Raw genomic sequence first — 25058 nt, 5'->3', positions numbered from 1 at the left:
GAATGGGTGACAAATTGTATATAACAGTTGTCTTATGTGAAAGAACGTACGCTTCTATGGAGTTTGTTTCTTCGTTTGATTGCTGTTCCAAAGACTCCACATCTCTCCATTCATATGCAACGATGATATGAAGCCAAACTTCATTAAAATCAATGCCTTCACCGATAAAATAAATAACAACTCGAGTTAACTCTCTTACTGTATACATTCTTTATTTTAAATTACCAGGGTAAAGATTCGGGAATACTTGTGGTTCAACATGGATTCAAACATCAACTTTTGAACAATGAACGTCTGTCAAATAGCGCAAGGTTATACAGTGTATGAACATTTTCCTCTTCTTTCTTTAACAAACTTTACCATGAAATATACGAATTTTAAACAACATCAATAACAGCAGCAAAATCCATTGCTCTTCACATCTATAACTACTACACTTTAAGCAAAAAGTCCATACATCTTTATCGTTCGGGTCGTATCAGTTTTCTCGTTTGAATTGTTTTTTATTTGTCATTTCGGGGCCTTTTATATCTGACTATGCGGTATGGGTTTTTTTCACTGACGAAGGCTTTGTGGTGACCTATAATTGTCAACTCTATTTCGTTTGGCCTCTGCTGCATAATTGTCTCATTGACAATAATACCACATCTTGTTATCTTTACATATACTATTATGTATCACTGGTAATGAATTATTGATATATTCGTAATACGACAAATGTGGAGCAAATACTGTTTCCGGTTTATCTGAGTCACATCCTCTTTTTTTATCATCGTCATTCTTCTCTACCTTACACTGTCAACATTCAACGGGTCAAAACTATGTTCCCCTTACTTTAACTATTTGGCTAACAAAACCATATATTTTGCAACCCAGTTATTTGACCAAACAAAATGTTGAAAACAAAGTATAAATGATAGAAAAGATCGACCAACTACCATACTATTAAACCATAAAAAAAAATGTTTTTAATTTGTAATTGTCTGTAGCCCCAGTCCCACTAGACCACGGTCGCTGACATCTAAAATGAATTCAGATCGTGGTGAGGTCGCGGTATGAGCGGCATGAAAATGTTCGTTGCTTTCACTATGCTACTACGTTCTCATTACGCTTCTAGAACGATCCCGCTACGATTATACCACGTTTTCATCGCGCTTATTCTGCGACCTCACTACGCTTATCAAGATCCTTCTACGCTCATCACGTTTTCACTACGACCATACCACGCGTTATCTGATTACAACACGATCTTACCACGCTTTTACTGCGATTATAGGACGTTCTTACCACGATTATGCTACGTTCATACCGCGATCTTACTACGTTTTCAGCAATAACGTCAACATCGTGTTCCATATCAATACAGTTCCATTCTTCTATCTCTGATTAAGTAGATTTCTCGGAAACAATACAGTGATGCAACCAAAATCTTCTAGAACACGTGGGCGTGGTGGTAGGGGTTGATGTAGAGGCAGAGGGAGCTCTGATAGTATTGAATCCTGACCAATCCAACCTAAATTACAACCTTTTGCTTGTCCATAAAGCTCAAATAACGATATATTTAGCAGAGATGACACAGATGTGTCAATAGCTATAGGAAGATGTGGTATGAGAGTCAATGAGACAATTCTCCATCCAAGTAACAATTTATAAAAGTAAACCATTATAGGCTAAGGTACGGTCTTCAACACGGAGCCTTGACTCACACCGAACAGCAAGCTATAAAGGGCCCAAAAAATTGATAGTGTAAAACCATTCAAACGGGAAAACCAACGATCTACTCTATATAAAAGGATTTAAAATCTACAATTTTAAAGCCCGTTATCCATTGGGTACAAACTCGAAGATTTTAATTTGGGCAGGTGGTGGTTCACTGTTGGGTATTTAACATTTGTGTTTATTAGTTTGATCGCAACCTCGCTTTGGTCTTTTCGAAATACGTCGGCAAGATTGCAGCAGACGAAAATTGGACGAGAAAATAATCTTCTTAAAAAAGTTGAAATAACACCTGAAATAGGTTTGATAAAGGGCTATAAGTTTATTTTGATATACGATAAAGACGGATTGATATCGATTTAATCCCGATGTCTTGAAATTTTAGTTAAAAACGACATTTAAAAACATACAAAAATTTAATGTGCAAATGAATGTCGAATTTAAGTAAACGGTCACAGCCAAAAATAAATCAAACCAAGATTGTGTTAGACATTATATTTTTATGCAATTTGAAAATGTGAAGGAATTTATAACTGTTATTGCCGTACTTTAGTGATTTAAGGGGTTTTCAAATCAACCAAATATTTTCACAATGAAATTTTGAAATAGCTTATTGTCAGCATATAAATTGATGCAGTCGATAACTTAGTTCATCTAAATACAGGACAAAAATGAGCAAAAAGTTGAGTGTTTCGACTCTATTTATTGACAAACTTGTAATGACAAACTTCCGGTTAACGGTGGGCATAAAAACCGGAACCGGCTTTGATAAACTCGTATGTTTCGGATTTGCACAAATGGCAAAACAATCATTTTAGTAAGTAGTAATTGATTCTTAGTTTATATATCCTGAGAATAACACGAAAGAGCAAACTATAGGCATATAATCGGAGAGAGATTTGTGAAATACGTATGTTTTTGGATATTCACTTTTAATATTTTATATATATATATAAGGTAAAGCACATGTATTTGAATGAAGATAACACATACACTTTAAGTTTCAGATCATGTATAGGAGGTCCGGCAGAAAAAGGGTGCCGACAAGCAGGGCAAATAATGGAGGCGCAGCGGCTGCTGCAAAGAAGTCGAAACAGCAACAGGAAGAGGCGACTGCTAATATTGCAGATAGATTACCTAGAACAAGTGGAACACCACCTGTACAGCTCGGCTCAAACACAGTGACAACTAATGTACTACCACACAGTCCAATAATGATCCCAGCAACACTGCCAGCAGAAACAATTTACCCTGCTCCAGGTAATACAACATTACACCAACCCCTAATTAACACAGGTTATGCCTTACCCATTGAAACGGTTAAGGCGTCAGATGACATAGCGCGAAACGTATCGCAAAATGTCAAACAAAAAGTAATAAATGGGGAATATGTAGATATGGGCAGTTTGTTAAATAATTCACAAAACATAACAGGAGTGAATCAAACACTTACATTTAATCAGGGACAGATTATATTACAACCTAAGCAACAGGATACAAGAATTAACACAATAGGTATATGGACGGATGCCTTTTTAATATATATCAGTATTTATTGTACTATACATACATCTCAGTTCCAAGAACTGTTGAAGTATATGCAAACTGTCAGGTTAGGGGCTAAACGCTATGCAGGTTTAGGATGGAAATTGTATGATGAACAGTTTAGACTACGTAGATCACAGGAGCCTGCTGGATCCTGGTCTGTCATAGACACTGAGCTATGGTTATTGTATATGCAACCAGCAGGTCCAATTAATGGGCCAGAGTTCAATATTGCACAAAAACCAACAAACAATTTTCTTAAATGCTATGCATATAATTATAATGGGACGTGCACCCAACAATATTGCACATACAAACATGCTTGTTTAAAATGCAGTGGGGTACATCCGGTTATATATTGCACTAATAGCAAAGTGACTAACTCTAATAATCCTCAGACACCTGGGATTGTTCAGAGATTCAGATCAGCCCGGCCTCAAGCACCACAAAAAACAGCATCTAATTTTCAACCCTTTGCACCTAGGCAAATGCAAAATAACACAAGATTCCGTTCTCCTGGAGCATTTATGGGACAAAGGCAAAACCCCAGTCAAAATTAAATCTTTAAGAGAATTACTGTCAAATTATGAAAACAAAACTGATGCAGCAATGTTATTATTGGGATTTATAGAGGGGTTTAGATTAAACTATACTGGTCCAAGGATCTCCAGTTTTGCAAGCAATCTCATTTCGGCAGAAGTTCACAAAACTGAAACGAATTTAAAATTACAAAAAGAAGTGCATCTTGGTAGAATGTTGGGCCCCTTTTCAAAAATACCAATTTCAACTTTAAGAATATCTCCTATTGGGGTAGTTTCAAAAAATGACGGTGGATGGCGTCTTATAACTCACTTGTCATATCCTCTAAACTGGAGTGTGAATGATTTCATTGATCCAGAAATTTGTAAAGTAAAGTATTCTTCTTTTGATAAAGTGGTTGGGATGATCTCTGAATTAGGAAATAACGTGCTTTGCGCAAAAATGGACATTAGTCAGGCCTTTAGAATTTTATTGGTTCACCCAGCTGATTTTGACCTTCTGGGAATTTTCTTTGATGGGAAATATTATATTAATAAATGTCTGCCTGAAGGCTGTTCTATATCATGTGCCCTCTTTGAAAAATTTGCCACTTTTTTGCATAAAACAGTTGCATTGAAAGCTGGCATTGAGACTTTAGACCACTATTTGGATGACTTTTTCTTTGCTGGTGAAAGTTCAACGGATAATTGTACCATTTTGATGGACACTTTTAATGAAGTATGTAGGCAGCTAGGTGTTCCACTAGCAGAGAATAAAACAGTAGGTCCTACCACATGTATCACATTTTTAGGCCTTGAAATTGACACAGTACTTATGTTGGTTAGAATCCCCCCTGAAAAACTGGATAAACTTAAATTTATGCTTGATCAGGTCTTGTCGAAAAAGAAAATGGCACTGAAGGAACTTGAATCAATTACTGGTTTAATGGCATTTTGTTCAAGGGCTATTATATCAGCCCGTGCTTTTATTCGTCGTTTTTACGATTTGATAGCTTCAGTTAAGAATGGAAAGCCTTATTATACTGTCAGATTGAATTCAGAGGTCAAAGCAGATGCTAGAGTTTGGCTAAATTTTCTAGATCAATTCAATGGTCAGTGTTATTTTCCTGATAGATTTTGGTCGACTAATGAAAGTCTGGAATTATTCACTGATAGTGCAGGTAATGTTTTATTAGGTTGTGGAGCTTATTTTCAAGGTCACTGGGTACAATACCAGTGGCCAAGTAGTTGGGCTGATACTAGCATTTTATTGGATATAACATGTTTGGAGCTTATTCCCATCGTGCTGTCGTTCATGATATGGGGTCGTTCATTTAGAAATAAAAAGATTCTGTTGAGAATAGATAATCAGGCATTAGTAAGCATTGTGAACAAAAGAACATCAAAATCAAAGAGAGTTATGATATTGATAAGACAACTAGTTTTTCTCACTATGAACAATAACATACAATTTAGGGCACAACATATTGAGGGTGAGCATAATGCAATTGCAGATGCTCTTTCTCGATTTCAGGAACAACGTTTTATGGACTTGGTCCCGAATGCAGACAGTTCTCCAGCAGCAATCCCACAAGAATTCCTGTCGATGATTTCAGAACTGAAATGAATCATTTACTTATAAATTCATTAGCACCCAGTACACAGAAAGCATATTTGCATAGCATGGACATATTTGTTAAATTCAGAGAAAATCATGGTTTTTCTGATGTCTGGCCTATTCCGCTTGATGACTTGACATCATTCATTGTTTATATGTTTAGAAAGAAATTGTCCCACTCGACAGTATCTGGCTATATTTCAGGCTTAAGTTACTTTAATAAAATCAACAATTTAGAAGACAATACACAGAAATTTGTTGTCAGAAAATTGATTGAAGGAATAAAAAGGTTGGGGGGCCCAAATCAAAAGGACACTAGATTACCCATAACGAGAGATATATTGGAAAAATTATTGAGGTCACTGGCGGTGATTTGCAAAAACGGGTATGAGACAAAACTGTTTATGGCTTCATTTTCGCTAGCCTTTCATGGTTTTATGAGAGTAGGTGAAATAACAGTTGATTGTAAAAATAAGCAGATGCATACTGTAAAATTTGAAAATATAAAGCTTTGTGATGCAAGATTAGAGGTTTTATTGACGTCATCTAAAACTGATCAGTTTGGTTCTGGAACAACAATCGTTATTTCTAAGCAGAAAAACAAAAATGTATGTCCAGTACAAATAATGGCTAATTTTATTAAAGTTCGCCCACCTTATCTGGGACCTTTATTTTGTCATTTTGATGGATCCCCCCTTACAAGATACCAGTTTTCAGCATTATTAAAAAGGTCTCTGTCAGTAATTGGTATAGAAAACAATGGATTTAAGTCCCATTCCTTTAGAATTGGCATGGCAACTACATGTGCATTAGAAGGTATTTCTGATGAACAAATTAAAGAAATGGGACGTTGGAAGTCACAGGCCTTTTTGCGTTACATTAGGATTTAAATGCTACAGTTTGGATCGTTGGATCCTCGATTATTAAGCATGCCTTTGGGGAAGCCAGAGGAAGACCGGGAGGGGTAAACTTGGGGCTGCAGAGGATGGGAGTAAATATTTGGTGGCAGGGAAAATGTGGAGGTAAAGTGCTGGACATGAAACAACAAATAAGAACCATGTTAAAATATGAAGATCCGCCAACTATATTAGTTTTACATATTGGAGGCAATGATATAGGGGAAAAAAGTTCAAAAACTCTTTGTGAACTAATAAGGAAACAGTTCAGTTGGATGCGTCAACTGATGTTGGACACAGTTTTTGTCTGGTCTCAAATTATTCCGAGATCAAGTTGGCGTTACTCTGACAATATTAATGCCATGGAAAAATGTAGAATGAGGGTTAATACCTCTATAGCATCATTTTTAACCAAAACAGATGGTTGTTACCTCCGTTACCCTGATATAAAGGCTAATGAATTATTCTTAATGAAAGATGGAGTGCATTTGACGTCTTTGGGAAATAACATTTTTTTGAATACCCTCCAGGGAGGATTAGAAATGATCATCAGGAATCTTGGCATTAATTTAACCTTCCCCGACTGTAAATAGATACAACTGTTATGTTAACATTTTATATCTGACGTTTCAAGTAAGTTACTAGGAAGTAACTTGAAAGTTAATATATTAAATTGTATTTGGCACAGCTTCGCGCAGCTACACCCCCTCTTTTCAGTGGCGGTTGTCCAATCAGATCAAGTTGTTACCCTGATCTTATCGGACAATTTGGCACATTTCGCTGCGCTGGATTTAACATTCATATATTCAGTGAACAGTAATGATAGCCTCTGATTACCAGGGCTCATCAGTCAACTTCTCGTACCAGACATATTACTTAAATATATTTATATTAGTGGTTTGCCATAATTTGCGGTAGCCACATTATAATTTACATATATATTAAATACAGACATTGATAAATATATTTCAGAGCAAGATTGCCAATTTAAATACATATTATATATCATATATGTTATATTTTATTCAAGATAAAGCTGTGGCCAAATACTGCCAAAACCTTATTATCTATTTGTTATGTTTTGGGCCTCGAGGATAAAAGGATTTAAAATCTACAATTTTAAAGCCCGTTATCCATTGGGTACAAACTCGAAGATTTTAATTTGGGCAGGTGGTGGTTCACTGTTGGGTATTTAACATTTGTGTTTATTAGTTTGATCGCAACCTCGCTTTGGTCTTTTCGAAATACGTCGGCAAGATTGCAGCAGACGAAAATTGGACGAGAAAATAATCTTCTTAAAAAACCCACCACCCTCCCAATGTAAACTAATTTTGTGTTACATGTGTATTTGTTCTGAATGGAAGTAAGAAACCAGATACTGCTTTTAAGTTTATATTTCAGCTTAATTCTGCTAATGGTACTGAGATGGGAGAGTAGGAGACAACTAGTGAACACAATGTAGATGTAAAAGTGGACATTGGCAGAGCACATTTGGCACATTTCGCTGCGCTGGATTTAACATTCATATATTCAGTGAACAGTAATGATAGCCTCTGATTACCAGGGCTCATCAGTCAACTTCTCGTACCAGACATATTACTTAAATATATTTATATTAGTGGTTTGCCATAATTTGCGGTAGCCACATTATAATTTACATATATATTAAATACAGACATTGATAAATATATTTCAGAGCAAGATTGCCAATTTAAATACATATTATATATCATATATGTTATATTTTATTCAAGATAAAGCTGTGGCCAAATACTGCCAAAACCTTATTATCTATTTGTTATGTTTTGGGCCTCGAGGATAAAAACGGTTGAGCCGTTAGTGAAAATGGACAAGAAGTTCTTATTACATACAGACAAACCAAATCTGGAGATATATAATATATTTTTTGGAAAGTGACAATGAGAATGATGGTCGTAGTATGAACGTAGTCAGGTCGTAAGAAGAGCGTGATGAGGACGGCAAGGGTGTACTAGAATCGTACTATGGTCTTGAACAGCGTGGTGTAAACGTGGTATAGTCGTATTGGAAGGGTAGTTGGGTCACGGTGAAAACGTGATGGTCGTAATAACGTCGCTGTGAGATCGAAGCGCAGTCTCTCCGAATAGAATCACGCTTTCTCTACGTTCTCGCTACGATGGTACAGCGACCTTAGTGCGCTCTCACTACGCTTCTACTACGACCTGATTTCGCCACGACCGCACCACGATTGTTTTGAACATGTTCATTGTTGGCCACGCTCATCGCGATCGTGAAGACCTCACCACGACCGTTATACGACCTTACTGCGATCTACACGATCGTACTACGATCATCAAAATTTGCATTTTCTTCACAGATCGTGAAGACCTCACCACGACCGTTATACGACCTTACTGCGATCTACACGATCGTACTACGATCATCAAAATTTGCTTTTTTTCACAGATCGTAGTGCGATCGTGGCCTAGTGGGACTGCGGTATTAAGAACTTTGTCCCTTCAATTTTCAGAGTACTCCTACTTTGAATAGGGCGGCAAGTTGCGCTTGGTTAATAACTGGGTAAATCATTATCGTTAATATGGTTATTTAGTTTTGGTGGACACTTGAGACGGGATAATCTCAAGATTGTTCTCTGCGGCCATATTCTTGTCCGTTTTTTCCTTTTTTTTTTGGCGGTGTTTACAAATGTAATGACATATAACAATTTTTATCAAGTGTTTGGAGTATTTTCCAACAACCCGAACATGTAAAACAATCAACTTATAACTAAAAACTGCCAGTTCTTTGTCGGTAATTGTACATCATTACTTTGTATTTCATCAGCAAGAATCATATTGTCAAATCAAGAACTACAAATCTGATAGAAGAAAAGGTTTTAAAAAAAAAAAAAAAAAAAAAAATATAAAACAACTAAATATAATATAAAACAACTAAATATAATAAAACTTTGTAAAATTTAAAAGTAATGTAGAAATTTATTGAAAAAAGTCAAATCACAAAAATACTGAACTCCGAGGAAAATTCAATCATAAAGTCCCTAATCAAATGGAAAGTGTCTCCAACACAGCACAGAACTTCACATCGTTCCACTATTTGCATTATTGTTGAAAAATCGTTCCCGCTTAAAATCATTAAATACAAAAAATATGATTCTGTCAGATAAAAAGTAAAGTTTTGAAACCTATACATTATTTTCTTCTCTGAGATAAAATCTTTTGCTACTATCAAATGTATTATATGTCTTACAATAATATAATGTATGTCTCGGTGTTTCTGTTTATCATGATTTCAAGTCTATGTGGTTTCTCTTGATAAGGAATCGATTTCTATGTTCCAAAGATATTATATATAAAGAATTAAATCCAATGAACTTCTTGGTGAAATTAATATAAATTTTCATGAACATGATTTGTAACATTCCTCAATGAAATATACACGTCTTTGTTATAGAAGAATTAATAACATATTTTGTACCAATCAACAAGGCGTTTAGCAATCCTACCATTCCAATAGCGTGTGTTAAATATTTAATACTTGTAGTTGTCATGAAATGAGACAAGCAAACGCTAGATCCGTCAGATGAGTATCAATGCTACATTATCAGAACCATTATAACACCTACATAAGTGACACATACAACATATTTGTCATTCCAAGACTGATTAGACGCGAACCTTGTCATTGTTTTTGTTGGTGCAAAATACAAAAGGTGATAATACAGTAATTTTACACAATCTTTGAGGAAGAGCTAATGTTTTGCCGTCAAGCAAACAAAAAGAAACTATTTTAGGGGAAATAAATGTTTTAATAACCCACTCAAGGCTTCTCGCCTGTCATCAATTTGTTGGCTTGAAAACAACTTGTAGTCCCGTAAGTTCTTTTCTTTTTGCGCCTCACATGCTCTCTGATTATCAAAAATAAAATTCCGATATTAATAATGTATTTTACTTGTATACACTTTACAAATGTTGACTTGCAATGAGCAACACGACCTTTTCCCCTAGTAGAGTAGGTTCTGCTTATTGTGCATTTTGATTTCTAACTTATAAAGATAACCACCCACTCTTTGCTCAGCTAATTTACCAGATGCAAGTCACTGGTGATACAATAAAAAAAACACGAATAAGTTAAAGCTTTCTCAATAAAAAAAGAAGATGTGGTATAATTGTCAGTGAGACAAGTCTCCACAACAAACCAAATAACACAGAAATTAACAACTATAGGTCATCGTACGGCCTTCAACAATGAACAAAGCCCACACCGAATAGTCGGCTATAAAAGGTTCCGAAATGACAAGCGTAAAACAAAAGTGTCTGTATCATGACAAAGCCTCTATTAATAAATGTTAATATAATACCGTTGTTCATGCAGTATGCGTAACTATTCACTAGTTTAGAACAGCTGTGAATAAATTATGTTAAAAACTGCCAACTCTTATCAGCAGCAATGAACACAAACACTTAAACACATTAAATCCTTACTGTTGTTTTCTTTATGTCAAATTTTTAAAATATATTTTTGTGTAAGTTGTTCGAGGATGCATTGCATTTGCGCCAATCAATAAAAAATGACAAGAATTTTACTGATCAAGTTTGGATCCATTGTAATCCAGTATTTCTATACCAATTACATGTTTTATTGATGCAAATAAAATGCAGTACTTAAGCACAAAAGTAATATGGATTGTGGCGCAATAAAAAAAAAAGCTAATTGAACAGTGTTCGAGATTAGCAATACAAATGGTTTTTTGAAACTTCTAAAAATTAAAAAATTCCTTGCAGGTTTTTCTCATTGCTTAAGGCGGTACAATGACCTTTAAATGTTTAAGTTCCTGTTTTTTTTATGTCTGGTGAATGTTTCTCTCGTTATCAAACAAAACACATCTTTTTAGTTTTATAAAACGAAAAAATAACCAACAGTTTCTTATTGTTTTTAAGCGGCGAACCCCTCGCACTAGAAAAGTACTTTATATTTAATTGATGGACCTGTAGTTTTTATTTCGCATATCTTGCACCTTACAGTATTCATCAGACCACCATCGTTTTCGAATGCTCACATTTTTTAGCCAAGATACCTGCTTGTAAACCGTTGATATTCATCATTTCTGATATGAATAGGTATTTATTCTGATATTAACGTCGTTAGTTTGACATTTGGAATGTTATAATGTTTATCTGTATATATGATATAATTTTCAGTGAAAAAAAACCTGCGCATTATTGTTTATACTTAGTATATAACTGTAATATTCATGTAAGCATAATCACTATACGGTTACAGTAGTTTTGTTAAACATAAATAACGGTTACTTTTAAACAAAAGAATACGATAAAGGTCAATTGCACGTGCTTTAAAGCTAAAAGGAGTAGTCCAACTACTGTTTCACTTGCCAGCCAACACTGCTTTAATTCAAACGACCTAGAATTGAAAAATGAAAGCAATGGCTGACAGAAGTCAAAAGTCAAAATACAATGAGGTATCAGGTAAAGGTTTTATTTTATTAGTTCATTATGGATTCAGCATAATAGTCAAGAACTCCAACATGATATATACAGACACTTTACGACAACACACACGGAAGCTGTAAATTCCATTGACCGAAAAAGAGGGTTTATATAAAAAAAAAGATGTGGTATGATTGCCAATGAAACAACTCTCCACAAGAGACCCAATGACACAGAAATTAACAACTATACGTCACCGTACGGCCTTCAAAAATGAGCAAAGACCATACCGCATGGTCTACTGGATCAATGCAAAGTATGCGGGCCACTTTGGTATGCGTAAGACACTAGAGAAAATATATCAGTCTTACTATTGGCCTGGATTGCAATCTGACATTCTGGCATAAGTCCTTGGTTGCGATCAGTGGGTTATGAGGAAAACCCCGACGAAAAAGAAACGTGATCCAATGGCCATAGTAGAGACAAGAAGTCCTATGTTAAGGTTAGCAATTAATATTCTTAGGAACTTCCGGAAACTGAAAATGACAATTGGTATTTATTAGTTGTTTCACACTACTATACTAAATGGACAGAGTCTATCCGTATACCCAATAAGGGAGGAAGTACTGTTGTCAAAATAATTGTAGAGGAAGTAATAGCTCGATTCGGAGTTCCGACTAGGGTGGACAATATGAAAGTAGGTTGTTTCAAAAGTTTTGTAAAATACTTGATATCAGGAAAACCAGGAATATACCCTATCATCCTCAATCGGATGGTTTCGTAGAAAAATTCAAAATACATTGGTTACAATGCTTAGTGCATGTGTCAAAGAACACCAAAGAGTGGTTGCAATGCTTAGTACATATGTCCAAGAACACCAAAGAGATAGGAATAATTATATTCCCTTTGTTATGATTGCGAAAAGGGCATCAGAACATTACAAATGGACAAACTTCAAACCGTCTCACGTTTGGTAGGGAAAGTAAAACTCCGTTAGATATATTGTATGATATGCCACTATCTATTAAAGGTATTTCACGGCATAAGTGGGATTTGGGAACTGCACTAAAGGTTAGAGGATGCACATTCTATTGATAGACAAGAGTAGCATGATCCAAATCACCAAAGAAAGGTTTAGATCGGGAGATCAAGTACATGTTAACTTCACTGTAAGGTAAAATTGAGATCTCAACATAAGGGGGACGAAAGATACCAAAGGGACAATCAAACTCATAAATCTAAAACAAACTGACAACGCCATGGCTAAAAATGAAAAAGACAAACAAACAACAGCACACATGAAACAACATAGAAAACTAAAGAATAAACAACACGAACCCCACCGAAAAACTAGGGGTGATCTCAGGTGCTCCGGAAGGGTAAGCAGATCCTGCTCCACATGTGGCACCCGTCGTGTTGCTTATGTGATAACAAATCCGGTAAATAGTGTAATTCGGTAGGTCACATTCATGAAAGGGAAGGGGGTTGTAGTTACGACGTAAGGAACATATCCGATATCATTTGTGAAACGGTTATTCCATAACGGTCAACCAGTTCGTGATGGCGTCCGTAAAATTTACGAAGGGATGATTTCAACTTCACCATTTGGAACTCTTGGTTTAATAGCTTTCTTGTGAGCAGCAACCGTCTATCAAGAAAATCATGATAGGAAATGCAAGCACGGGAATATCGTATCAATTGGGAGATGTATACCACGTATGCAGGTGCTGCTGGAATGTTGCTACTTAGAAATGGAAAGTTCACAATTGGAAAGCTAAAATCATCTCCTTTGTCGTAAAGTTTTGTTATCAACCATTGACTAGTTTTTGGAGAGGACCTATTATAATTTTATAGAAAAGCGGTGATCTTACATGTAAGGTTGACTGGGGTGTCCGTGGGACCCCGCATATCATTCATGTTGATGGGATAAAACACAAGCAGGTGTTGAGAGCGGAAACGTATGAAGACATTAATAAACCCCAAGTTACAGAATCACGTGAAATTGAAATATTGGATGTCATAGATCAGGATTACATAATAAGTGTAGAAGAAAAAAGAGGTCGTTGTGAAAGAAAAAGATCAGTTTGAATGACTGATATAGACCTATTGGTGACCTTCTAACCATTTGTCTGTTCTATGGTCTGCCTGTTGTCCCATTTCCATTCTCAATTTTATTGATACATAGGTTCAATATTTTTGTCTTATATTTGCAGTATCGAGGTGACAAAAACTATAATTACAATAAGAAGAAAAAAGAAGAGTAGAAATGTGGATTTGTCCCACTTCATTTGACTGTAAAGATGAAAGAGATAAAAATTGTTTTGTACGGAACAGGACTGTATCTACCGTACAGAGAAGTAAAAAAAATCATTTAGACACATGAAATCTGATTGGCAAAGGCAGAACCCATGAGAAATCTTTGGATAAAGGCTGTATCTACCATACAGACAAATCATAGAACTTATTAAATAAAGGCAACAGTAGTATACCGCTGTTCAAAACTCATAAATCTATGGACATAAAACAAAATCGGGGTAACAAACTAAAACTGAGGGAAACGCATTCAATATTAGAGGAGAACAACGACACAACATTAAAATGTAACACACACAGCAACGGACTAAGCATTAGACAACATCCGATGAGAATAACCAATATAACATCAAAACGAAATACATGAATTTGGGATAGAAAAGTATCGTGACACGTCTTATAGTAATGTGAAGACACATGAAATCTGAGGACGATTGGAAAAGGCAGGATCCAGGAGAAATCTTTGAAGAAGAAAACAGGATTAAAAGAGACTTAGAGCAAGGAAGGGGACTATATGGTGCCATCTAGACCAGATGAACGAAATGTTCCGTCAAATTATTAGAAAAAAAGACTACAAACCTGCTGCAAGGAGTGCTACTTACTTTTGATGGAAGACTGGGTTCAGAGATTATTGTAGATGGTAGTAAGTATACTGATGAAAAGGGAATACAAGTTGACAAACTGGAAAAAAGGGGAAAGTAAAGTCTATATGAAGGGTAGTATTGCACTCTGTTTAACATGAAAGAAGAGGAAAGTGATGTTAGTTTCATGTGGAGTTCAAACAGAGCAATTGTTGAAAACGAGACTGTAAACACAGAAACAATCTATGGAGAAGGTTCAAAGAGAATCCGTAATGCTGATTAAGTTGTAGTTTAAAATCCATCAAAGTTTTTCAGACATTTCGTGGAAATGTATCCTAAACGAAAGATATTGATTTGTTTTCTCTCAATCGATTCATGATTTTCGAACACCAGTATACTACTGTTGCCTTTATTGATTAAATAAAGTTTTATATATTATATTACTAGTATAAAATAACTATTTAATTATGATGAACACATGCAAAATGAGGTGTGGGTAATGTTATATTCATGGGTCGTTATGATTACAAATAAGAATAATCTTACTGTACCAATAAGAAGATAACTGTATTGTATTTTAAGCTCCGACGGCATCAAATCCCCAATTGATGCCGTCGGAGCTTAAAAAACAATATTGTTATCTCCATTCTAATGAAACTGACAGAAAACAATGTTAAAACATGTAATTAAAATCTGTCATATGCCGTCTGCGCTTGCGCGTACGTCCCATAGAATCCATTGCCAATTGATGCCATGTAAAAAAGTGACGTTATCCAATCAAAATGAAGGTAACAAACGTTGTTGCATTAGAATACATGTTTAACGTGTTGTATTAATAAAGACGTATGCCGGTATAGTCAGTGTTTGGGTTGAAGGTATTGATAAACTAACGCTTCTCTACCTGAAATAGATTACCTTAGACGCATTTGACAAAACTTTTAGGAATTTTTATCCTCAATGCTCTTCACCTTCGTACTTTATTTGACCTTTAAACTTTTTTTTTGTTTCGAGCGTCACTGATGAGTATTGTAGACGAAACGCGCGTCTGGCGCAAATTTATAATCCTGGTATCTATGATGAGATTATTTACAAAGTCGACGACAACTTGTATAGAGTACATGTTGGTCAAACATAGAAAGTAGACAGAGCAGACTGTCTCACTCGGAGGACATACTGCAATAATTCGAACTGTCTGGAAGTGACGGTCTGTCAAACTCAGTGGACATGTTTTTCCAGATCGCACTGTCTGAAGTGTGACAGATTGTCCCATTAGAACAGGCTGTTTGATAATCATATTAGTGTATATATAATTTTTTCATTTAAGAATTGAATGCTTCTTTTTGTAACTTCATTGGGGTGTAAAAGCATTGATCGAAATACATTTTGTTCTAAAAATGTGCGCACGGTCAACGCTTTTACAACCTCTTTTTTACAAAAAGAAGCATTCAGTACTTATAACTACATTGTTTTAGCAATGATTATGAAAACACGAATTTTATAATTGTTTTATTTAATTCGCCTGTGCACTTTATTGTGGGACCACGTGTTATCATAAATGTTAAGTTTTATTGAGTAATGCAATTGCTTAAGGAATAACACGTGATGTGCAGTTAGCCAATCAGAATAAAGTAATAATAATAATGAAACATATATCTAATATAAATTGTACATTGTTACTTTTTAGAAAACAGGCAATTTAATATAGCTCTACTTTACCCTCTTTTTGCATTGCAAACAGTCGTGTTTTTCTACCAGGAAAACATGGAGCAATTGCTAGAGTCTCAATTTAAATTAGCAACATCAGTCGTATTTCAACGGCTCTGGAGATAAAACCCTACATTTCCGTTGAAGTTGTTTGCAATAAAATTCAATAAAATCTTTTAAAAAGTAAATCAATATACATGTGTCAATTTAAATTGTGTATAAGAATGTTTTTTGTGAAATACAGTCGGCTCTGTCGCCTTATAGGTCCACTTTTGAATTTTCCTATTAGAATAACTTGTGATCGTATAAAAATATCGACAAATATAATTTCTACCACATATGAATTAGAATTGAGCATCACATAAGGGAATTGTTTCTTAATTAGAACACGGAAATAGTCATACTGATATAACCATTATATGCGGTAACAGTCAATTAATTCTATTAAAACTTTTGATTTTTTAATGTATACCAACATTCCGAGTGTGAAATTGAAAAATCGCCTCAAAGAAATAATCCACAATGCATTACAACACAAAAATGGTATCATACGCTATAAATTTATTACTCTCGGAAATCATACGGCATATTGTGTTAATAATTAACAAAATGTCAAAACATGCTACACAGAGGAACATGGGAGCAGTAGTCTTGTCTTTCTTTTTTTTTGCTAAAATGCTTTGTCTTTAAGCCTTTGAGCTTTTCTTTCTAACATATGACGTGGTTCTTTACTTATATATCCCATCATTGTGTTATTGTTCTATAATAATTTTAGTAATCTTGTCTTTCTTGTTTGCTTATATGATTTGTCTATTTCTTTGTTACATATGAAGTGGCTCTGTACTTATATACATCCTGTCATTATGTTATTGTTCTATGATAATTTTTGTATTCTTAACTTTTATTTTTACTAATATGATTTGTTTATATGTCTTTTTGTGTCTCTTTTTAACAAATGTCATGGCTCTGTACTTAAACATCCCGTTATTGTAGTTTTGTGCCATGGTAAAAGTTCCATATATTATGTTTTAAGTGATTAGGATAATAACACAATGTTGACTTCTATACCACTATTTTTGACATTTTACCTACTTATGTCTGTTTGTTTGTTCACTAATATCTTAATTTTTCCATTGTGTATATTTTATTGTATTGTATATGCCTTCAACCCCTAAGGTTATAAATGTGCATTTCATCAATAAATAAATAAATTAAACTAATCGTTGTCAATATAATAAAATTGTATGCGCATGTCATACAAGTTTAGCTAGCTATAAAACCAGGTTAATCTAACATTTACTTAATAGCAATGATAATACCAAGTCAGGAATATGACAGTTGTCATATCGTCTGATGGTTTTGAGCTTTTTATTTTGACATTTGATTATGGACTTTCAATTTTGAATTTTCCACAGAATTCAGTTTTATTGTGATTATACTTTTTAAACATCCCTGTACAATGCAATAAATATATATATGGTTTATATACCACCTTTGATAAGTGTTTGGTATTACTGTATTTTTTCACTTTGTACTATGAACATCAAAATTATTTATTTTGTAAAAATAATTTCTTTCTCCATTTAAACTGTATACCTAACAACAAAATTATTTTCATTTACTTGTGTATAATATTATTGTGAATGGCGGGGTTTTGTTCAATGCTATTGGAAATTGTTTTAAATTTCACAGCAGTATAATACTGTTACTTTAATTATTTATCCCTTATTAGATTTTAGTGATTTTGTTTTGGGTTACACTATTGTTTCAGATAAGAGTTTTAAGGTTTCGTACCATTTAAACGTGTAAACCCGCTGCAATTGTGTGCACCTGTCCTAAGTCAGGAATCTGATGTTCAGTAAATGTCGTTTGCTAATGTGGTTCAGAAGTGTTTCACGTTTTTATATAGATTAGATCGTTGGTTTTCCCGTTTGAATGGTTTTACACTAGTATTTTTTAGAGCCCTTATAGCTTGCTGTTCGGTGTAAGCCAATGCTTCGTGTTGGAAACCGTACTTTGACCTATAATGGTTTACTTTATAAATTGTGACTATGATGGAGGATTATCTCACAGGCACTCATACCATATCTATAAGAAGATTTGCCAATAAGACAAGAACAATCTTCAACACGGAGCCTTGGCTCACGCTGAACAGCAATTTATAAAGGACTCCAAAATGACTAGTGTAAATAAATTAAACGGGAAAACCAACATTTGATAAAACAATAGAAACGAGGAACACTTATAAACCACATTGTCAAACGACACCCACTGAACAATGGGACATGGTTTAATAGGCGCCAATTTTCAAAAAACAGACAAAAGCATCTTCGCTAGCCAAGGGTTACGATTCACTCCCGCTCTGAATCAGCTTCGCTAGCCAAGGGTTACGATCCACTCCCGCTCTGAATCATCTTTGCTAGCCAAGGGTTACGATCCACTCCCGCTCTCTTCTGAAGAGAGCGGGAGTGGATCGTTACCCTTGGCTAGCGAAGATGTGAAGAGAGCGGGAGTGGATCGTAACCCTTGGCTAGCGAAGATGAGACAAAAGTAATATGTATCATTTTTGGTAAAATAATAAGGCGAAAATGTCTTTTGTGTAAAATAGTAATATTTAATAAGATATTATATCGTGAAAAATGATGACAACGTCCGCTTTGTTTGCTAAAGATCATTCATACGATTATTTATGACTTCCTGTATTGGCATTCTTATCTTTCCTAGGTCACTGAACAGAAGGTACTGGCAACATATGCAAGCAATACAAAAAGCTTATTAACAGGCTTGGAACTGAACTTATTTTTTTTCTCACAACTAAATTAAAGTATAGGTACCATATCTTCATTTTTATCTTACTAGCTCGAGACTACAGTTTCAAGTATTAAATATGTTTACACCTGCTAGAACTTAATGTTATTCATAAATGTTTCTCGTTTTTCATATGAATTCATTTGATTTTGCTGTTTAAATGGTTTTACACTAGTCATTTTGGGGACCACTTTAAGCTTGCTGTTTGGTGTGAATCAAGACTCCATGTTAAAGGTCGTACTTAAAACTTATAATAGTTTACTTTTACAAATTGTAACTTAAATGGAGTGTTGTCTCATTGGCAGTCAAACCACATCTTCTTATATCTATTTACAATAAAATAATGGGTAATTTGATTGATAGATTTTAAAATTATTTCAGCATTATAAATTTCATAAATAAAAATGTTTTGAAGCTAAGCAGTTCCTTGACGTAAATTCTATTTTAATATCATGCTAAACGCAAGTATGACAATAAACAGATCAATCTTGTTTAACTGGATGCTGTTTACACTGTTAATGCAACATCTGTATAGCATGCAATCGTGCACATTCTATTTATTCATTATCATATTCATATGCATTTATTCTAAATCAAGCATTATAATGATGAAACGGAAAAGAACCTTTGGAGCACAACATTATGAGACCAGTAGGATATTTGATGCATACAACACCTGGTTTATCCCATTGCCTTTATTTACAAAGTGCACATTACAAATCAGTACTTTGATAGTCAGTCGCAAGTTGTATCGGAAATGTTCATATATGTAAGTGCAATATTTATTCAGAATACACCCCATTCAATAAAATAAACTTCTTCAATCTGACAGTATGACTAAGCATTCCTGATTCATAACAATGACTAGATGGTAAACGTCTACATTTTTCACTTTTGACAACTAACAAGTCATTGCATCGACAACTAACCAGCCATTTAACATTTTACAAAGTATCGACGACAAACTAGCCAGGTATACATTTGTTATTGTTTCGATGACATTCGAGCTTTTGTGAAAATTGTTATTAAGTAAAATCACAAAAATACTGAACTCGAAAATACATTACGGAAAGACCCTAATCATAAGCTCAAACACATCAAACGAATGGATAACAATTGTCTTTTTCCTGACTTGGTACTGGATTTTTCTTATGTAGAAAATGGTGGATTGAACCTGGTTATAAAGCTCTATCCCTCTCACTTGTGCGACAGTCGTATCAAATTCCAATATATTTGACGACTATGAGTAAACAAAACAAACAGACACAATAGGTAAAAATGTAAATTAAAATAGGGGGACAGCAGTCAACATTGTGTTTTAATCTTAATCAATATAAAAACAAAACAAATATGTAACTAAAGAAGCTCAAAATTGCATATAGGCAAAGAAAAAGACAAGTATACACAAATTTACTATTGTACAATAACACGATGACGGGAAGTACAAGTACCGAACCACGTCAAATGGATATCAATAAAAACAGATTAAACAGTAAAAGTAATATATGTAAAGACAAACTAAAGAATAGTTTAACACGTTATTAAGACGATAAACAACGCCAGTACCCAGAATCTATACTTCAAGACCATCGTGTATCATGGTATTTATGAAACTGATCGGAATATTTATCAATAAGGTCTTGGTACCTTCTGATAAACTTTCATTTTAGAAAAATACAATGTTCTTAGACATACCCCTGGTTCATCAACTCTCTGCTCAGACACTGAAGACATTATTTTTCATTGTATTCGCGACTAAAGCCCATTCCGCATAGTCAGCTGAAGAAAGGTCCGAAACCACAAATGTCAAACAATTCAAAAGAGAAAACTAACGGTTTGATTTAGGTAAAAAGAAAGAAGCAAATGTGTAACAAACGAAAACCACTGATTTACAGGCTCCTGACTTAGGGCAAGAACATACGTACAGAATCCGGCGGAGTTAAACGTGTAGCGGAATCCAAACCCTCACTTAACATGGGACAGTGGTGTAACATAACAACCTAAGAACGACAAATAAAATTCAGTAGAAAAAGGCTTAAGTCGTCAGATGAATAAATAGAACTACATTTACGTGGCTGTGTACTTGCACATAGCAACATCAAAAAGACATTACGTACAGATCTAAAAGAACTCGCAGCTAGTTCAATGCCAATAGCAACTTAAAAGAACAAAAAAATCATACATCGAAGACTAAATTATCAATCAGTACACATCCAACATCCAATTGGTTTAGTATAAAGATGTCACCATGAAACAGAGAAAAACATGACATTGTGCAATTCCAAGATACAGGTATCGACAGGATCGTTTCTAAATTTCCAGGCATGGTAAAAAGTATCTCTGTAAAAATGATAATGTGCTATCCCGTTTGAAATAAGTTGTCTACAGGTACAATCAAACTTCAAAACCAAATCTTTTGAAGAAATTATTTAAGGTTTTAGGTAATTTGTGGTAACGAAATCCCTGATTTAAAATATATGGATTACGTTCGTTAAATAAAAAACGTCACAACGTCCACGGGCATAGCCAACCAGTTATGAAAATATAAACACCGTAAGATGTACCAAAGGAACATCACCATTCAAAAAGGAAAATTAACAATATGGAACGAAAAGTTGTATATTAGTTTACATTTTTCTCATTGTTTTGAAGACTTACAAACAAATGTGCATATTATATTGGCTATTATTAAACAAGGTTTACATTTTACATTGTATCCACAACTACCTAGACATGTATAAATATTGTCCATTGTATCGACGGCATACTAGAAAAATGTACATTGTATCGTCAATTAACTCGCTATGTTTATTGTACAATATATCGACGACATACTATCCAGCTATTAATTCTCAAGGTATCTATGACATATATATAAGAAAATTGTGCATATATGACCTATAAGATATGTGTACATTTTTCCATGAGTCTAGAATACATCTATCCCATTTGACAACGCCAGAGCGTGTGCTAAACGAGAAGAAGTTGGACTGGAAAATTTGTCAGAATTGGTCAAAATAATCAGGTCTCTGATAAAACGTCGCATTCTTAAGTTAAAAACGATTGTCTTGTAAAACAATTGGGAATAAATGAGCACCATGTAATCCCACAAACACAAAAAAATATATTTTGACAAGGATGAGATTTTGACGAATCATAAGTCCTTAAATGAACATTAAATTGAACAACAAAGGTGTTTGTATTTGATACCTTAGCTCTACAAACAACGGATCATCTGTATGTTCCACTTATAGACAATTGACAAAAGTTCTGTACGCTGTGAAAGACGGTCTTCAGAAATACTGTCAAATTGTTTACTTGCATAGTCGCATTTAGCATATGTGGATTCTAAAAATCCTCTAAAGAATTTCTGGATAATTTTATCGATCTTTTTTTTTAAAATAAGTTCTATCAAAACCTTTTATTATTTAACCCTGTAAACCACTATTTCCCCATGTTAAATTGAAAAGTCCACAATGCTTTTCAACGTAAAAATGGTAGCATAGTCGTTGTTACAATGTACATTGTTTGATATTGGCTAGTGTGTCATCAAAATATTTTAAAATAGCCAGATTTACGTATTTCATTATTATACTTCATGTGTACATGAAATTTTAAATATTGAGAACTTAATTACTAGGCAAGAATATATTGAACGTTGTATCAACGACATACTAGAGAGGTATACATTTTCCGTTTAACGGCGATTAACAAGTCAATTATACATATGCATTTTAAAATATTTTGATGACACACTAGCCAATATCAAATAATGTACATTGTAACAACGACTTACTTTTTTTCTTATTTGACATTGGATAGACTGATTATTACGAGCATTTCTAGCAATGACTATACAGATGTATCTGACAATAGTTCTAACGTGCTAATGATATTCAGGACTTTTATTTAAAATCTGACATTCCACATATATTTTTTCAATAAAAAACCTATCTTATCTTCATGCATCATAGTTAAGCGAAGAGTAACCTTTGTAGATCATCAGACTGAAAGTCGTTGACTCTAAACATCTTTTTTATCTGTTTTGCCCCATATTTCTAAAGATTTCTAAACATAATTAATTAGATTAAACTAATGTCCTAAAATTTAGGTTAATGCGAATATGAAACACAGTTGGTCTCTGAAATGTTAACGTGTAAATTTGCACGTCAATATATTTCAAGGATGTTGCATAATGAAGTTATTTATTTAATGAAGTAGACCCGTTTGAGAGCAATTATTTTTTTAAATAACAAAAATAGAATATTTCAGATATGGTACAAGAAACAAAGTTCAGAAATATAAATCACTTAAACATCACAAGAGTGACTGTATTCTATTTTGAGTGTGAACAAGACCATGGTTACCGTTTATGTTTTATATATTAAAAACAGTGTGAACAAGACCATGATTACCGTTTATGTAAAACAGTGTGAACAAGACCATGGTTACCGTTTATGTAAAACAGTGTGAACAAGACCATGGTTGCCGTTTATGTTTTATATAGAAAGTGTGAACAAGACCATGATTACCGTTTATGTAAAACAGTGTGAACAAGACCATGGTTACCGTTTATGTAAAACAGTGTGAACAAGACCATGGTCGCCGTTTATGTTTTATATAGAAAGTGTGAACAAGACCATGATTACCGTTTATGTAAAACAGTGTGAACAAGACCATGGTTACCGTTTATGTAAAACAGTGTGAACAAGACCATGGTTACCGTTTATGTAAAACAGTGTGAACAAGACCATGGTTACCGTTTATGTAAAACAGTGTGAACAAGACCATGATTACCGTTTCTGTTTTATATAGAAAGATTTCTGTCTAGTTGACCAATTTAAAAGAACACTTTAGAAATGAATACTATTGCTTCGTTTGAAATGAGGGCTGATCCTGTGTCCTAGGTTAGAGAGTTGTCAGTAAAGTATTTGTCATTGATACACACTAATGCTTCGTTTGGAGTGAGAGCTGCTCCTGTGTCCTAGGTCAGAGAGTTGAAATGAGAGCTGATCCTGTGTTCTCGGTTAGTTAGTATCAGTAAAGTATTTGTCCTTGATACACGCCAGTTGCGTTATTTAGTTTTTTTTTATTATATTAATAACATGTTCATATGTTGTTTGCAGTTGTGTCAATATTGTCTTCTGCTAAATCCATGCATGTGCTTAGATTAGTCTAATTATATTCGTACAATAACCTGTCTGAATGGCAAGGTAATATGTCTGTGTATACACAAAGTACTTTCTAACCTTTGTAGTTCTCCCCTTCCTCGGCAATATGTCAGTTTTCTCAGTTACGTGGTATTTCATATTTTCATACTTTCGTGTAGCACAGATCCTGATTTGCTAAACCTGTTACCTTATTACGGGTCTTTGATATTTATTGACCAAAATTAAACGACTTTTAACTGACTTTTTATGACTATTCCAAAGGAATGAGATAAAGTGAGTAGATATAGTAAGATGCGATATGAGTGCCAATGAGACAACTCTGCATCCAAGTCACAATTTATAAATTTATAAAAGTAAGCCATTATAGGTAAAAGTATGGTCTTCAACATGGTCTATACATCCAGGTTTAATACTTCATTTTGTACCCCCCAAAAAAGCCTGTACTAAGTCGAAAATATGACAGTTATTATCTATTTCTTTGATGAGTTTGAGCTTTTGATTTTGCCATTTCATTAGGGACTTTCTGTTTTGAATATTCCTCAGGGTTTGGTTCGGTATTTTTATTATTTTTTTTAACAGTTTGCTGACTTAACAGCATTACGTAAACTCTACTGCACTGATAACAAAACAGGTAACAATACTACTACTGTGGGGGTGTTAAACCACCGTGCGTTCCCACAAGGGACTCGCACGGTCAGTATATTTTGTATTAAGTTTGAGCGACGGGTTTAGTGTTGTGTTAGT

At 34.3% G+C, this 25058-nt stretch overlaps 1 long non-coding RNA gene across 1 annotated transcript; it reads left to right on the top strand.

Annotated features, from left to right (window-relative positions):
* The first annotated feature begins 1789 nt into the window (after positions 1 to 1789).
* LOC143065223 (uncharacterized) lies at positions 1790 to 4227 on the top strand. Its single transcript, XR_012975424.1, has 2 exons — positions 1790 to 2017; positions 2718 to 4227. It is a non-coding gene; the product is annotated as an uncharacterized LOC143065223 (long non-coding RNA).
* The last annotated feature ends 20831 nt before the right edge of the window (positions 4228 to 25058 follow it).

The sequence above is a fragment of the Mytilus galloprovincialis genome, chromosome 2, assembly GCF_965363235.1.
Source record: "Mytilus galloprovincialis chromosome 2, xbMytGall1.hap1.1, whole genome shotgun sequence".
NCBI lineage: Eukaryota > Metazoa > Mollusca > Bivalvia > Mytilida > Mytilidae > Mytilus > Mytilus galloprovincialis.
This window is presented reverse-complemented; position numbering and strand designations above follow the sequence as displayed.